Genomic DNA, 17921 nt, shown 5'->3' with positions numbered 1-17921 from the left:
TGTGGTCCTGAGGGCTCTCCAAGGACCGCCGTTTGAACCACTGGGCTCAGTGGATATTAAATGGCTAACAGCTAAGACTGTTTTCCTTCTGGCCGTTGCTTCAGCCAGACGTGTTTCTGAGTTAGGGGCTCTTTCTTGTAGACCCCCTTTCTTGGTTTTTTCATGGGAACAGGGCAGTGCTCCGCACTCGGCCCGAGTTTCTTCCCAAAGTTGTTTCCCAGTTTCATGTTAACGAGGAAATAGTTGTTCCGGCCTTTAACTCACCGGGTCTTTCCGTGGGTGAGGCCTCTTTGGATGTTGTGCGGGCCTTAAGGACTTATGTTGACCGCACTTCTTTGTTTAGGAAGTCGGACGCTTTGTTGTCCTCTATGGCTTCTGTAAAAAGGGTTGGCCTGCTTCAAAGCAAACTTTGGCAGCCTGGATCCGTATGGCTATTTCTGAAGCTTATCTTCATGAAGGCCTACCGGTCCCTCCTTCTCTGAAGGCTCATTCCACTAGGTCTGTGGGTCCTTCGTGGGCAGCTCGACGTGGTGCCTCGGCAGTTCAGATCTGCAAGGCTGCTACGTGGTCTTCTGTCCATACCTGAGGTATTACAGGTTTGACACCTTCGCCTCTCAGGATGCTTCCTTCGGGCGGCGGATTCTCCTTTCTGCACAGGAGCGTCCCCACCCTTAAAGGATACTGCTTTGGGACATCCCCAAGGTATCCTGTGGATACCCTATGGACCCTGAAGTAGAAAATATGAGATATGGTAAGAACTTACCCTTGTTATCTCTATTTCTACGAAGTCCATAGGGTTCCACAGGACTCCCGCCCTGTCGCACCTGTGCTGCAGATGGGCTTTGCTCTGGTCACCGGTTTTCCGTCTCCCTCTGGTGAGAATGGGATTCTTGTATGTGTCCAGATCTTTGTTCTCTCTCTTCCTTCTCCTCCTCCGGCCTATGGCTTGGTAACTAACTGAGGTGCCTTGGCCCGGGGGCGGGGTATAGGAGGGGGACCTAGTGCATCCTGGGAGGCTGAAAGCTTAACTCTTTGGTGCCCTGCGACTGACGTCACACCTATACCCCAAGGTATCCTGTGGAACCCTATGGACTTCGTAGAAATAGAGATAACAAGGGTAAGTTCTTACCATATCTCATATTTTTTAAGATGGAGTCTGGTTGCCATTCGCAAGATGGCGTCGCTCCAAGCTAATTTTACACTGATTCTGTCTCAGCCACTAAACCAGCTTCGACAGGCCCATAGGCACAACTAGTTTTGATGGTGCCCAAGGAAATAAAAAAAAATGTCACCGCTTAAAATTTGTTCTTTAAAATTCTGGGCCTGATTCAGACCCAGTCGCTAGATGCGATTGTAAGGCATAAGCATGCCCACTATGTCTTGGCGTGCGATCACTTTGTGTATGTAGACGCCCATCAGCGTGTCTTAAGACGCCCACTAGCGCACGTCATCTCCAGGAAGTGTCTGCACCCATCCGTACATCGAGGACCATCGGAAGCGAACGCAGCACTTGTGGTTGACCCTACCTCGCCACAAGCACTGCGAGCACTTCAGTGTAAAATACAGCCAAGTGACGTGTACAATGACGCCTCCATGCTAATTATGCACACCCACAAAACACTGTTACGACGCCCAGACACACCTGCGTTCGCAGCACCACTCCCCCCATTCACAAGCACCTTCCCATGTTACCACCCACAAACTGCTCATTCTGTCACTCAAAGTGGCGTCCAGTCTGTGTACTACGAGCGCACGATTCCCGATCGCAATGACTGGCTTGCACACGCGCATTGCTACTTATACGCATGCGCAGGCGGGCGACTATTGGCCACAGCGAGCATCCGCAGCTTAGCGACCGGGTCTAAATCAGGCCCTCTGTCTATGTACTAATATTGGTTTTGATACACACACACACATTGGAAACTAATAAGGGAAACACGAGAGCAAGGTAAAACTTTACCACATGCTCACACAGATACACGTTTTGTATAGGAAAGTTGAAACTAAATGGCTGAGGGCCGCTCAGGCCCCTAGAGGCTTTAGGAACTATGATATTGCTAAATATATTTTAGAATTTTTTTATTTTATGGAGTCTCTTCAAAGAAGTTTTCTCACTTGGGTGCCCCATGTTTTTATATTTTGTTTTTCGCACCCCATATTTATCCCGTGGTTATGTGGTGCTTGCAGAGAAAGCACCACATAGGGGCATATTTACTAAAGTGCAGGTTTTTATAAGTGGAGATGTGAATTGGAACAACAGCTCATTCCAGACTTTAATCTTGTAGCCTTTCTACATATGAAAAAAAAAAAAAGACATCCCACTTACAGTGACAGAAAATCCATTGCTAATCTCCACTAGAACAGTGTGGTTTAAGTTAAGGAAATCTTGGAATCTGAATCCCTTTCAATCCCTGTTCTTGCCAATATGTGGGAACCCAGCTTTTCAAAACGGTAGTTCCAATTATCCCTTCTGTGCCTGGCCTAGATCAGGGCTTTCCTCTCCTTTCAAAAAGTAATAGAAAATTTGGTTTCCTTAAAAATCACACTTTTGCATATTTTCAATTGCATTATGCAAATACGAATTTACATAACCTATCAAGTGATGACTGGACTAACAAATTTGACCCGTCATTTCATAGAATAGAACAGCCATCCAAAATGATATCTCATTTCTATTCACTGGCTCGTTGGCCTTGCTCCTCTAAACCGCACAGGCATATCGACATCGCAGGAACAATTTCCACACCTTCAAACAACAGATATTATAGCCCCTCTCTCCTATTCATTGAATACTTTGCCGGCAACCACATATAAGGAAATGATATACAAAATATTTTACAGAGGTTATCTCTCGAGCGAGGGTAGCGGGTCTGTCGGATTGATCCTCCTGTCCCAAATGTGGACAATCTCCCGCTACACTTTTTCACTGTCTCTGGAACTGTAGCCCTGATTCAGAGCCGGACGCTCTGACAGAGCGCTCGCTCTGAATCAGGGGCGTCCTTCTTCATTTTTAGAGCGGCCTCCTGGCCGCTCGTATAGCTGTGGTGACCACCCACAACTATAGCGAGCGGCTAGGAAGATGGTAGCGACGGTCAAGACCATCGCGACCATTGGGCTTGCGACGAGACCCTTGTGGTAGGGTCTCGCTGCCGCAAGCCCTGGAGTGTTTTCGGCTCTATCTGAGCCGAGAGCACTCCCACTGACATCACTTGTGATGTCATTGGGGCCGGCCCCAGACAGTAGGCGTTCCCATGGGAATGCCTCCATCTGGGCAGCCACGCCCACCAAACGGGGCATGCTGTAACTCACCATCGACAGCACGCCCCCTTTGTAGCGAGACCCATAGCGACGGCTTGCCCGTGGCTATCCGGGTCTCGCGCATGCACACGACGGAGCCGGGTCCGACATGCGCATGCGCAGTGGGCCAACATCGACCCGCTTGTGAGCGCTCAGCGCTCGCGAGCGGGTCTGAATTAGGCCCTGTGCCCCAATCCAGTTATTTTGGTCACAAATCATCAACTATATAAATCTCCATGTTACCCAATCGTTTATACTGACTCCTTAATGGGCTGTGTTGGGCTTTTTAAATTCGGATCATCACCCACCTCTAGATAACAGGAAATTCCTCACCATAATTTCGAATGTAGCTCGTAAGAGTATCCTGCAACAATGGATTTCTTCACACTCATCTTCCCTTAAATTATTTGAGGAGAAGCTGTTTTTCATTTTTAAAAAGGACTGGACAGAGGCTTCTCTTCGGAAGGAGGCCCGTGTTAAAAAAAAATGTCAGTGTGTGGGAGAGGTACATCAACTCTCAAGCTGGCGACAATAGAAACATGATATTTAGATGTTTTTGTTCGACACAATGGCTGCAGTCACACACTGCCTTTGTTGACGCCCTGCACTAGTGCCAGATTAAGGTCCACATGGGCCTGGAGCTGAAATTGATGCGAGGCCTTTTGTGTGACGTCACAGGGGATGTGACCAGCACAGCAGCGGAGGAGGTGGGATGGCTAGTGATGTAGGGGAATATACACACACATAAATATAACAATATATATTATATATATATATATATATATACACACACAAACTGCTGTCGGGCGGCACTTACTGCACAACATGGATTTCAATAGCCCGATGCCTTCCGAGAGAACCCCGTCATGCGGAATCCACCATATACACCACTGCCTGCGGCACTCGGGTAATAAAACAGCACTTGACACAGGTAGTAAATATCGATACTTTGGAATACTTCTGTGTCTAGAGTGGTTTTATTACCTGAGTGCCGCTGACAATGGTGTATGTATGTATATATTGGCCCTCCATATTGGCTCTGACCAGAGCGCTCGCTCTGAATCAGGGCCCTCCTCCATTAATATGGAGCGTCCTCCAGGACGCTCGTATAGCTGTGGGTCACCACCCACAGCATATACGAGCGTGCAAAAAGATGGTCGCGATGGTCTTGACCATCGTGACCATCGGAATTGCGAGAGAAACCCTGTGGTCGGGTTTCTCGACCACAAGGCCAGGAGTGATTTTGGCTCTATCAGAGCCAAAATCACTCCCACTGACATCACTAGTGATGTCAGTGGGGCTGGCTTCAAATGGTAGGCGTTCCCATGGGAACGCCTCCATCTGGCAGGCACGCCCCCGGCATGCCCACCAAAGGGGGCGTGCTGTCAATCAACATCGACAGCACGCCCCCTTTGGTGCGAGACCCGGAGCGATGGAAAGTCCTTGGCTCGCCGGGTCTCGCGCATGCGCACGACAGAGCTCCCTCCGTCGTGCGCATGCGCAGTGCAGACCATCGACCCACTTGCGAGCATACTGCCGCTCGCGAGTGGGTCTGAATGAGGGCCATATTTCAATGGTCTAGGAAATAACTTACACAGCTATAACAGCTATAATAGTCAACGTTCCAGTTATTTATATAACCTGATATATCCTAAACAGTAGATAACTGAAACGTTGACAAGTATAGCTGCTGTAGCTGCAAAATATGCATCTATATATCCCAATACAACTTTTAAAATCTTTGGTAAGTATCAGAGAACTCGCAGACGGAGCATACCTTTTAGAGGTATTGCACTCAGGCTCCAGGACACAGACACCAGATTCCTAAACAGCAGCAGCCTGTCCCCAAATAGCAGCAGTAGCTGCTGCACAACTCGGTCACAATCACGGACACCAGCAGCCGTTCACCACCTTCATGGAGCTGTGATAGTTGCTGGCATTGGGCATCATGGTAGGAGTAGTGGTGCTCCAGTGACGTCACATGGCACGCAGAAGGAGCCTTATAACTGTGCTCCACAAGTATATTGCCCGGCGGTACTTGAACCGTCGGTGGGTGGGCAAGTGGAAGTTTAACATTGTGATTTCAGTGAGTGGGTCTTTGGCTGCTAGTTACCAGACTTTGGCCTGTCGCCGGCAGCCCATGCATCGGCGGTGTGTGGCGTCCTCCAGTGGCCGGCGCCCCTAGGCAGATACCCAATGGCAGCACCAGCCCTGTATATATATATATATATATATATATATATACAGTAACTTGCAGGGTCTAACACGGGAATGACCCGTGAAACCCCACAGTGTAACCGGCGCAATCCGGATCACGGTGACCTGGACCGTGCCGCATGCCAGCCGATTGGTCGGCTTCAGTGGCGCTTGGAGAGGACGTAATCTCCAAGCATCCACTTCCATGCCAGAAGAGTCGGGTCTCAGCAGACACAGCTCCGGTGTGAACGGCGCCGACTCGGGAATATCCTGGGTCGGCGCCGGCTAAATTCCGGGTCTGATCGGGAATGGAACCCAGGGCCTAATTCAGACCTGCTCGCGAGCGCTGAGCGCTTGCAAGCGGGTCGATGTTGGCCAAGTGCGTATGCACACGACGGAGGCGGCTCCGTCGTGCACATGCACGAGACCCGAATAACGACGGCCAAGCCGTCGTTATGGGTCTCGCACCAAAGGGGGCGTGCTGTCGATGGTGAGTGACAGCATGCCCCTTTGGTGGGCGTGCCGCGGGCGTGGCTGCCCTTACGGAGGCGTTCCTATGGGAACGCCTACTGTCTGGGGCCGGCCCCACTGACATCACAAGTAATGTCAGTGGGAGTGCTTTTGGCTCTGATAGAGCCAAAAGCACTCCAGGGCTTGCGGCAACGAGACCCTACCGCAAGGGTCTCGTCGCATGCCCGATGGTCTTGACCATTGCGACCATCATTTTGGCCGCTCGCTATAGCTGTGGGTGGTTACCCAGGAGGCCGCTCTTAAATTCAGAAGGCCGGCCCTGATTCAGAGCGAGCGCTCTGTCAGAGCGTCCGGCTCTCAATCAGGGCACCTGTTCCAACCTCCGGGTCAGACCTAGAATTTAGATTTAAAAGCGGTATTACACAAATTTTCAATTGTATTTTACCTGGTACAACAAGGTTTTGAACATGAAACAGGGTGGGTAAAGTGGGCACAAGCACCAGATTTTCTCATGATGAATAATTAGTTGTGCAAGAGGTTAAATAGCCTTGATCAACAAATGTGACCCTTGGAACACATTGAGGGTGGTCAATTACATGCGACCCTCTTGCAATTTGCAAGTGTATCACATTTAACCCTTGCACAGCTATTTAGTCAAAATGACAAAAGCTGGTGCTGTCGCCAGCTTTACCACAATATTTCATGCCCAAATCTTTGTTGACCATGGTACATAGCAAGTTGGTCATATGTAAGTAACTTAATTTCTACAATTGCAGGTAAAAAGGTTATCGGCCATTCATCAAGGTAAAGCATTCATGAGATATCACAGATATACACCCCATACACTAGTATCACAGATATCTCCTACTTACCTTCCTCTGGCGGAATGGCCCACTGTCCCCATAAACTAGTATCACAGATATCTCCTACTTACCTTCCTCTTGCGGAATGGCCCGCTGTCCCCATACACTAGTATCACAGATATCTCCTACTTACCTTTCTCTGGCAGAATGGCCCGCTGTCCCCATACACTAGTATCACAGATATCTCCTACTTACCTTACTCTGGCGGAATGGCCCGCTGTCCCCATACACTAGTATGACAGATCTCTTCTGCTTACCTTCCTCCGGTGGAATGGCCCGCTGTTCCCATACACTAGTATGACAGATCTCTCCTGCTTACCTTCCTCTGGTGGAATGGCCCGCTGTCCCCATACACTAGTATCACAGATATCTCCTACTTACCTTCCTCTTGCGGAATGGCCCGCTGTCCCCATACACTAGTATCACAGATATCTCCTACTTACCTTCCTCTTGCGGAATGGCCCGCTGTCCCCATACACTAGTATGTGAACAGAGGACCTCATTCAGAGTCGGTTGTTGCGGCCGCACGGTTGTAAGGTAAAAGGGGCTGGATATGCAAATGAAGCGCTCGCAAGTTGCGTCGTTAAGATGGGATCATTAGCTGGACGAGCGAGGGGAGGATGCGGCCGTAAGACTAAAAATACACCCCCTTCTCGTTCCCATTACACGTCATCTCCGGGCATATAAGGATTAATCGAGACCATCGGGAACCATCGGAGCTGGTCGTAGACCTTAAGGTTGACCATACACTCTCTTAAGCACTACGATCAAGTCAGTGTAAAAACCTCCCATGTCACATGTGCCATGACACTACTTAGTTAATTATGCACTCCCATAAAACGCCGTTTGCATAGTCGGGCACGCCTGCGTTCGGATCTCCACTCCCCCGTTCACAAGCACCTTACCCTATTACTACCCACAAACTCCTCATCCTGTCACTCAAACTAACGACCTGGCCAAGTTGAAGGAGAGAGCAATTTCTGATCGTAATAGCTAGTTTGCGCACGCGCATTGCAAATTTTACGCATGCGCAGTTTAGCGAACATCGGTGGCGTACGATCGTGCGGCCGCAACGACCGACTCTGAATGAGGTCCAGAATTCCTCAAGCTCCAAAAATATAATAATATATTTGGAGCTTTATTGCGGGAGCGAGTGCTCCGGCACCAGAGTCCCGGGTCGCAAAGAGGGATCCATTTGGATCCTTCTGCCGGTCATCGGGACTCTTGTGCTCATGCCTGACCTCCAAAAGCAGCAGGGAAACACTTCAGGGAGACAGCTAATATTCAGATCAGCTGTCTCACCGGAGCAATGATGAATCGCTCCGGCGCTTGCTTTGAGTTAGAGTGTTAATTAACATCATGAATAGACCCCCCAAGTGTCAATTTTTTTTTTACCAAGGCTATTTAACCCTTACACAACTACTCACTCAAAATGACAAAATGTGATGCCTGTGCCCGCTTTACCGTCCTTTTTATGCCCAAAACCTTGTTGTGCCAGGTAGAATACAATTGAAATTTGTGTAAGAGACAAAATATTATGTTTATACAATGTTAACTCAGTAATCGAACTTGATGTAATTGTTTTAATAGAACAATTTCTGAATTAGAAGCTGGAGAATGAATAAGCAGCGACTAAGAAGCCAACTTCAGCCTTGAGCGCAGTATAAGATGACAGAGGCATTGAGGATAACGTCACTGGGTGGCCGAGGAGGATACAGAGCACAGCATAGAGGACATAGGGGGGGCAGATGTATGAATCTCTGGAAAGCGACCAGCCACTCAGCTCCCAACTGTCATGTTACAGGCTGTGTTTGAAAAATGACAGTTGGGAGCTGATTGTTTGGTCGTTTAGAACTCTCCACTGTATCACTACCCAGAGCTTCATATATCTGCCCCACAGTGACTGAGCCAGCTTGCCTCCCCCAGATGCTGGTATTTGAAGAACCACAAGTACAAGAATGTGGGGCATTAAGGGCCCACTGGTACCTGTAGTTCACCTGCAAAATAAATATTAATATAAAGAATAACACATCGGGAGGGTAACATTTTATTAAAGCATACGTGCACACTCACATTCACACATCTCTGTAGACTTTCACGTCCCTTTGTCCAGTAGAAATCCACTACACCTTTAAAAAAATATATATATCCATACTCACCTATTGCTTGCGTAGTTCACGCCCTCTTCGGTCCATGTAGACATCCACCGTCTTCTTAAAACAAAAATAAAATGAATAGTCCTGACGCACGAACATAGTATTGCCCTTAGAAATGCCTGGGCTGAGCATTCATTGGCTGAGAGAGCTAAGCCTCCATCCCTCTCAGCCAATGAACCATTCCCGCCATTGACTTCAATGGTGAGAACCGCTAGATAAACTTTAGTAACCCAGCGGTTCTCACCATTGATCAGCCAATGAACGCTCAGACCAGGCATTTCAATAGAGAAATGCTGCAGGTGAGCTGTCATCTCGGAAGTACCGTCTTTAGAGGAAGGTACTGAGTCAGGACTTTTTATTTTAAGAAGACGAGGGATGCCTACATGGAGAGGAGGACGTGTCCAGGGATTGTAGGCAACCATGTGGGAGTGTAAAAATGTTGTACCGTCACGATGTGTGTGTCTTGTGTTTATTTTAATATTTCTTTTGCAGATGGACCATAGTTATCAGCTGGCCCTTAATGCCCCGCGTGCTCAGATCTGTAGTTCTCCAGCAAAAGACAATATTAGTTAATCTAGTATTTACACACACTTTACACAATCAACCTGGCACCCACTGGCCAGGGCTGCCGGGGATAGCTCTGGGCTATCAGCCCAGGCCTGGTGTGCCCTGGAGATGGGGACCCCTTTATTTGGGGGGTCCCCACCTTCTCAGGGATCCCCGGCATGGGCTGACTAGTGGTCAGGTGAAAGGGTTCCCCTGGCTGTGGCATTACACCCCTGCTAGAAAGAGTCCGATACTGGTTATGGAAAATACAGGGGACCCCTGCTCATTTTGTCCCCTGTAATTCAAAAACCTGGACCGGCTCACTGAGCCAGTGTTGGTTGTGCTAAATACAGGGGACCCCTACATCTTTTGCCCCCTCTACTTTCACAACCAGGACTGGCAATGAAAAGTCGGGGCTGGTTGTGCTTTTGGGGGGGGGATGCATGCATGGATCTCGCTGATCTGTGCATGCATCTGTGTCATTATACAGCCCATTATTTAAATTTAAGCAGAGATCTTTAATTTATAACTTTAATGACGAACGATATATCGTTTGGTCGTTAGTAAAATTGCACAGTGTGTATGCACTATATAGTTAGTTTCGGGGAGTTCAGGGAAAATCGTTGACATAGAATACACCTTCTAGGACCAATTCTTTAACATGGTTTGAGTCATTTGGTTTTGATAGTATGACACTTGAAGACAATGGGCCTGATTCAGAGCCGTTCGCTATTTGCGGTCGTTCGTTCAAAAACAAGGGGTGGCTATTCAAATGATCCGTTCGCAAATTGCAGTCTGTTCACACCTCTAAGTCTGAACGAGCGAGCAAAACATACGCTCGTTTATTTGTTAAAAACGCCCCCTGGCCGCTCGCACCATACGTCATGTCCGCTATTTATTAGATTAATCGAGTACATCGACCAGCGTATGAACTGCTCGCTATTCTTGTGGTTGGTTTTTGCTACCACAATCTTGCGAGCAGTTCTGGCTATAAAATAACCCAGTGACGTGGTCAATGACGCTGCTGTATTAATTATGCACACCCATAAAACGCCCGTTTTGACCTTTAAGCACGCCTGCGTTCTGATCTCCACTCCCCGTTTTCAAGCACCTTCCCCTGTTACCACCCACATACGCCTCATTCTGTCACTCAAAATAGCAGGCATTCGCTATATTGCGAGCACATGAATTTCGGCCGCACTGACTGGTTCGCGCATGCGTATAACGATCCGTACGCATGCGCAGATGTGCGAACATCGCTCGGAACGAGCGTACTGCCGCTAGCGAGTGGCTCTGAATGAGGGCCAATATCCTTAAGGGGTCTTTTTAGGTCAGTCAGACTATGCTTAGTGCTCAAAAGCCTACAACTACTAGGATCTATCGCTTGGTGTGGAAGACATACATTATGTGGTGTGAACACAGGGGAGTCTCTGAACCCCAGATCAGTGATCTGCATCTACTTTCTTTTTTAGAGGTTGGCTTGGGTGAGAGACTTCGGCTATCCTCCATTAGGGGTCAAATCACAGCCCGTTCTATCCCCTTATAATGGAGACTGTGTCTCTCTCTGTCACCACCCCCTCACTCTTCTCCTGTGCATCTAACACTGGTGGGAGGAGTCAGAGTTTATACCAACTGTCATTACATTCCAACGTGATGACATTTTTTTATCATCAGTCGATTTTATTATATACTGTAGATTGTATCTGTTGCAGGAGGGTAAAGATCTCCGTGCTGCACATCTGGCTGGAAATGGGGGGCCCTGGCAATTTGGAAACATACATAAATATAAAAACAATGGTCAGTGACTGTTAAAATTTGCTATGGAATATAAATAAATATCCTGTTCTTAATACAATATACCACTACTGCTGTAAAAGTGGATTTCCCCTGGTAATTTTCAGGATTTTAAATATAACAACCTATATGTTTTTTGCAGGTGAATTAATGAGCTGGAGTCCCACTAAGAATGGAAAACGAAAGCTGTGGAGAGGGAACTTGTTCCCTGATCAATCCAACTAAAGACATCATTTCTTTTTACGCCTCTGGTGGGTTCACCAAAGCAATTACTTTGCAAGGTAGAAGAAACCTTTAAGTCGTTAGTCCTACTTATTGAAGAAATGAGTCACAGAGGAGAGTGTGACAAAAGCTTTACATGGAAATCGGAGCTTCTTCTACATCAGAGGAGTCAGACAGGAGTGAAACCATATACGTGCCCTGAGTGCAGCAATCATTTTTCCCAGAAGGCATCTCTTGTTAGACATCAGAGGAGTCACACAGGAGAGGGACCATTTAAGTGCTGTGAATGCAGCCATTTTTTTTTTCCCGGAAGTCAGTTCTAATTAAACATCAGAGGATTCACATGGGAGAGAAGCCATTTCCTTGTTCTGAATGCAGCAAGTGTTTCATCGAGAAGCAGGAGCTTATACATCATCAGAAGAACCACACAGGGGAGAAGCCATTTCCATGTTCTGAATGCAGCAAGTGTTTTATCAGGAAGCAATAATTTGTCTGTCATCAGAGGATTCACACAGGAGAGAGACCATTTAAGTGTTCGGAATGTAGCAGTTGCTTTTCCTCTAAGTCAGTTCTTGTTAGACATCAGATGAGTCACACAGGAGAGAAACCATTTACATTTTCTGAAGGCTACAAGTGTTTTATTGAAAGGAGAAGACTTATTACTCACATGAGGAGTCACTCTGAGGTTCTGAATGTAGCCCGTGTTTCATAATCAAGTTAACTTGTGTCATGATAATAGTCCTGGTTCTGAGTTGGGAGAATAGCATGAGAAAGCCGGTAACTTTACACCTGGTCAAACCATGCTGCAATATTTATTTCTTACTGTTGCAAGTGTTTTATATGAACTCAACCCATTGGCAAATACTAGAGAGGTCTGACAAGAGGTTTTTTGGAGCACTTTCCCCCTGGGACGGTCTCTCTGTTAGTAACTAGAGCTGCAAGATAAGAACAGACAATGGTGATGGTGCTGCCATTACTGAGCTGTGTTAAGGCCCCCATACAGCAGCAATTGTGCAATCGATTGAAAAAGGGAAAGAATTTTTATACACAATCGATTGTGGCAATTCTGCAGTCGATTGTAAAAGGGAATGATTTTTATACACAATCGATTGCAGAATTGCCACAATCGATTGTGTATAAAAATTATTTCCATTTTTCAATCGATTGCACAATTGCTGCAATCAATTGCTGATTTATGGGGGCCTTAATATACAGCTGTGCTCTGCTCATGCAGGTGCTGGCATTAGTAGAAGAAAGAGCTTTCTATCCAGCAGAGAGTCCCAGCAGCTCCTCTCAGTACTGGGATTCCTTCTATGACAGGCAGAGCTATAAGTACTGGATATGTCTACAGGAACCCTGCACACTGCCCTTTATCACCCTGTGGGTTATATTTACTAAACATCAGTTTTTCGAAGACGCCGATTCTCCATGTATTTGAGTGCTCAATATTAAAGGGCAGTAGTTACACAGTGTCAGGCTTGTTTTGTATGTAGTACTCTTGCCATTTAAATCAGCGCTCAAAGACATTGACATTTGGTGGCTTTGAAATACAAATCTTTAGTAAATACTAAACATACCCCTACAAGTCTCTTCACTGGTCTCTTTTATACCTCGTTATTCTTCCCCTTATACCTTTTTATATTCTGTTATGGCTACTGTGTATTATTTAGTAAAATGATACAAGTAAAACACTGGTTGTCTGTGTCCCATAGAAACCAATCTAATAACACTTGTTAGTGTGGTGGCACTAGACCGCTAATGGCTGATATATGGTTGCTATGGGTTACAGCACATACTTGATTTTCACCCCATATTATTGTGATACCCCGAAAAGTTAGGGGACCCCACTATGGGGAAACCAAGAAGTGTGCCAGTATGTGAAGTATTGCATAGTCTGTAGTGTAAGGAAAATAGGTTAGAGACACTAGTTACTGAAATATGCCTGCCTGAACTACTCCTAAATGGGGGAAGAACTTGGTACTGTCCAGTTGGAATACCCTGAGAACTATGGGGGGGCACGAGGATAGGAAGCAACCAAGGGGCATTGAGCAGGGAGGTAGATGCCCCGTTTGTACTGTGAGGAGTGCAGGGGCAGCGCGTGCACTTGGAAGGCCCGTTGAGAGGAGCGCGAGCTGATCGGCTTTAACAAGGGCCCGCACGTGTGAGCAGTTGCGCAGTTGGAGAGAGGCAACGGTGGTTAGAAGAGATTAAAAAAACGCTGCTGTTACCTGAGGTAGCTGGGGTCTGTTCGGGGACCAGCCAGGAGCACGACATTACAGTCGGGAGACATCGTGGTGAGCAGAGCTGGCTGGCTGCAGGAAGCGGATGCTCCATCTGAAGGAAGGAGGCGCGGCCAAGGCGGAGCTTCGTAGCTAATAGTGGAGGCGGAGACCAGTTCAATCCGTCCGGCTGCAAAGAGTGACAGGCTCTGCAGAGTCAAGAGAGAAAGCAAGGGAAGAGGTCCGGGGGGTAAGCGATTGCTCCGCATCTCCACTGCACCTATTCACCGATAGTCATTGACAGTAATAGGTCCCTACAGCATCGATTAAAGACCTGTCTCATCGCAGTCTATCTGAACAATCGGATACATAGTTGCCTTTACTCACATAAGCCTTAATACAAAAGAGAGTGACAGCAGCCCGTCTGTTGCGCATCATCCCTGTTTGCCACATTACACAGCCTATTTAAATAAAGGAAGGCTTCCTTACTTAGAACAGACTTGGCTTAGAGACCTTGTAGTACAGGAGAAATACAGTACCAAAACTGTCAGCTGTGCTAGGACTAGATCTGATCTAGAATAATTACAACCCATAATCCTAGGAAAAGGAACTAAAGTAATAGACTGTGATTCGTCCTAGGGAAAGTCTTAAGGATTGCTGCAGTTGTAACCTAAAGCATATAGACAAGTTGTTACATCTGACCAGAACAGAAAGTGATACAGTGGCCATATAAAAAAAAACTACGTTACTGGAAACTAACAGAATAGCTGAGATTGGCAGCCGGGACTTGGTATTACCGGTATTTGGGGACTACTAGTTTTCTGGCCAGAAAAGTTTAGGAATTGTTAATATATTGATAGAGTGTTGATAGGCTGTAATTCATTGTCATTGATAATTAGTATAGTATTTAAGATAAGCTGTGTTTATACCGTATTGCATGTCATAATCTTTGCATCAACAGGAGCAGCGTTATACTGACCGTTGGCAAGACGGCTGTGTTCCTGACATAATAAAACTTGTTTCATTGAGCGATTCTTGTGAATTGTAACTGTTTCAAAGGAAAGTTTATATGAATTCCCGCACAGAACTTAAATATTAGTCTTAAACCCCCTATTGATATATTTTCGTTGATATTACCTCAATGATACGATCTATGTATTGTTTATCACATATTAAGGTGTGGGGGAAGTGGTGCCACCTTGCTCACTAAATAGGTATGATATATAATCAAAAGAAGGGGAACAATGTGAGACTATTAAGGTGCACACTAAGACACAAGGAAATAGTTACTTAGCAAAATAATAAAACTTAACTTTTATTTCATATATAAAACATATATATATTTATTGACATTTTGTTTCTTTAAAATAGAAGTAGAGAAAGAAGTGTTGATAGTTTGAAAAGGTGTTTTAAAATCAGTCAGGTCGTTCCATTGAGTCACAGTGGGATAATATTATTGGCTCTTATATTTATAATAGCTATTCAGTGCATGTCACAAAATAGTTCTGTATGGTTACCAAATATGGTGAAAATATGTTTATTTCTATCAGTTAAACAGTGGTATGTAATGGTAACATATGAAGTGTCTTAAAGGCACAAAATAATCTGTTTGTAGTTAGAAAGAGCAACTGCAACAGTGTAAGCTAGTTATTGCTTCACTGTTGCTTGGGTCCACAGTTTATGTTTGTTACAAAATATTGTTAGAATAAATTTCTACAGCATCTCCATATTCCTATTAACAATCATCTAGAATTCCTATTTTAGGAACTCATATTAGTGTTGGTAAAGGGTACGTTCCAAAACTTTTATAATTTATTTAAATATTTTACACAGAAGTACTTGGTCTATTGTACGCTATTACAGCGTGAAAATGTATAGGAATTCTTATGTAGATATTTATTCTTAGTATAAGCACACTGACAGCATCGGCGCCGTAGTGGTCAGACGCGCTGATACTATATACTGGAGACTGGGAGTGGGGTGAGCCACAGCCTCGTTATTTCATGTTATTCACATAAGATACTCTGATCACTCGTTGGCATAGACGCCAGGATTTACAGGCGCGCTAACACTGTGGACCACCCAAACTGTGACTCCGTGGTCAGAACCCAGTATATAGTATCAGCGCGTCTGACCACTACGGCGCCGATGCTGTCAGTGTGCTTATACTAAGAATAAATATCTACATAAGAATTCCTATACATTTTCACGCTGTAATAGCGTACAATAGACCAAGTACTTCTGTGTAAAATATTTAAATAAATTATAAAAGTTTTGGAACGTACCCTTTACCAACACTAATATGAGCTCCTAAAATAGGAATTCTAGATGATTGAAATTTATTCTAACAATATTTTGTAACAAACATAAACTGTGGACCCAAGCAACAGTGAAGCAATAACTAGCTTACACTGTTGCAGTTGCTCTTTCTAACTACAAACAGATTATTTTGTGCCTTTAAGACACTTCATATGTTACCATTACATACCACTGTTTAACTAATAGAAATAAACATATTTTCACCATATTTGGTAACCATACAGAACTATTTTGTGACATGCACTGAATAGCTATTATAAATATAAGAGCCAATAATATTATCCCACTGTGACTCAATGGAACGACCTGACTGATTTTAAAACACCTTTTCAAACTATCAACACTTCTTTCTCTACTTCTATTTTAAAGAAACAAAATGTCAATAAATATATATATGTTTTATATATGAAATAAAAGTTAAGTTTTATTATTTTGCTAAGTAACTATTTCCTTGTGTCTTAGTGTGCACCTTAATAGTCTCACATTGTTCCCCTTCCTTTGAATTGTAACTGTAGTTGAAATTGTATTTGAACTTGTAATTCTCATCTTGTAAATGCAAAGTGAAATGTTGTGACTTCTTTTACTGTAATAAATTACATGATACCTTTCCCTAAATCTATTGCATACTTACCTCTTTACCGCTCTGTAAATAAGAAGAGAACTTAGAAATCCCATTCTTGTGTATGAACTGAAAAGGGGTGTTACATCATTTGGCGTCACTAAGCACAGGATACAGAGTCCAAAGTGAAGAGCATAAGTGAAAGGTCATTAGAAAAGTCTACAATGTCACAGGAGCAAAGAGCAATGGGGGATTTGGCTGGAGCGAGTGGAAATGGTATTCCGCAAATCAACCCCATAACCCTTTGTCAAAACTGGATTATTGGCTGAGACAAGATCAGTTTAAAATTGAAGCGTACGCGACGCCATCTTGCAAATGGCAGCTAGACTCCATTTTAGAAACAAGAATCTGCAAGACGCCATTTCAAGTTACAATCCAGGTGCTAAGAACAGATGGCAATGTTTTTGTTAATCTACCAAGGGCAACTGGAAAAACAAGCTTTCAGAGTAAAAGTAAATAAGAATAGACAATGGGTATTTTTACATACAAATTGGGAATCCCTGGATGCAGATAAAGTATAGTTGTGGCAATTGTAATGTAATCCAGGCATTGATCTACACAATTGGATTTGTCTGAATCCTAGACAGGATGGCCCCAAACTCCACAGCTTGAGGTGGTAATACATTTGCATTTCACACAAGAATCTGTGAGAACAAAAGAGGTTTGTTTTCCTTTGAACACACAACAGGTGGGGGCCTGCTGACAGAGGGCAGGTGGAACTACAACCCTCAGCAATCCACACTGCTGGATGTTCACTTAGTGTATGAGATATTATGCACTTAAATCTCACCCATTAATAACTAGCGTCCTCATACCAAACCCCGAATACCCACACACTACATATTCACACATAAGGTTCAATAAGCTTTAAAGTATATGATTTAAGTTGGTTCAGTTAGTTTAAATTCTGTGAAATAAAGATATTTGATAACTTAGGTTCTGTACATGATAAGAAAGCAGTGTTTGGGTCCGTAATGATGTGTACTCTTTCAACAATTCTGGTACTATCGGTGTGGAGATCGCATCATGCATTCGCAAGTTATGGATCACAGAACCTACAAGCAACAAAATGTTTTATTTCATGAACAATTTTTAGGATGTCACAGAGGGCGTGATTAGAAAGATCTCCAGCTGTTAAAGGCAGGGAGAGTCTATTTGAACCAGCCTGTTAAATGTGCTGTAACATATGCTTCTCCTCTGGGAACCAATGACATCAGCA

The 17921-nt window shown here is 45.0% G+C and overlaps 1 pseudogene across 1 annotated transcript in view; it reads left to right on the top strand.

Moving 5' to 3' along the window:
- LOC148522632 (uncharacterized) overlaps positions 1-12365 on the top strand; it is a 184510-nt pseudogene extending 172145 nt beyond the window's left edge. The window contains exon 6 of the transcript XR_015878524.1: positions 11838-12365. The product of XR_015878524.1 is annotated as an uncharacterized LOC148522632 (transcript). The remainder of the gene's footprint in view (positions 1-11837) is intronic.
- The last annotated feature ends 5556 nt before the right edge of the window (positions 12366-17921 follow it).

This window comes from Taudactylus pleione, unplaced genomic scaffold (assembly GCF_031769625.1).
Source record: "Taudactylus pleione unplaced genomic scaffold, aTauple2 ptg000145l, whole genome shotgun sequence".
Classification (NCBI taxonomy): domain Eukaryota; kingdom Metazoa; phylum Chordata; class Amphibia; order Anura; family Myobatrachidae; genus Taudactylus; species Taudactylus pleione.
Note: the sequence above shows the minus strand (reverse complement) of the source record. Positions and strands in the feature narration are given on the sequence as shown.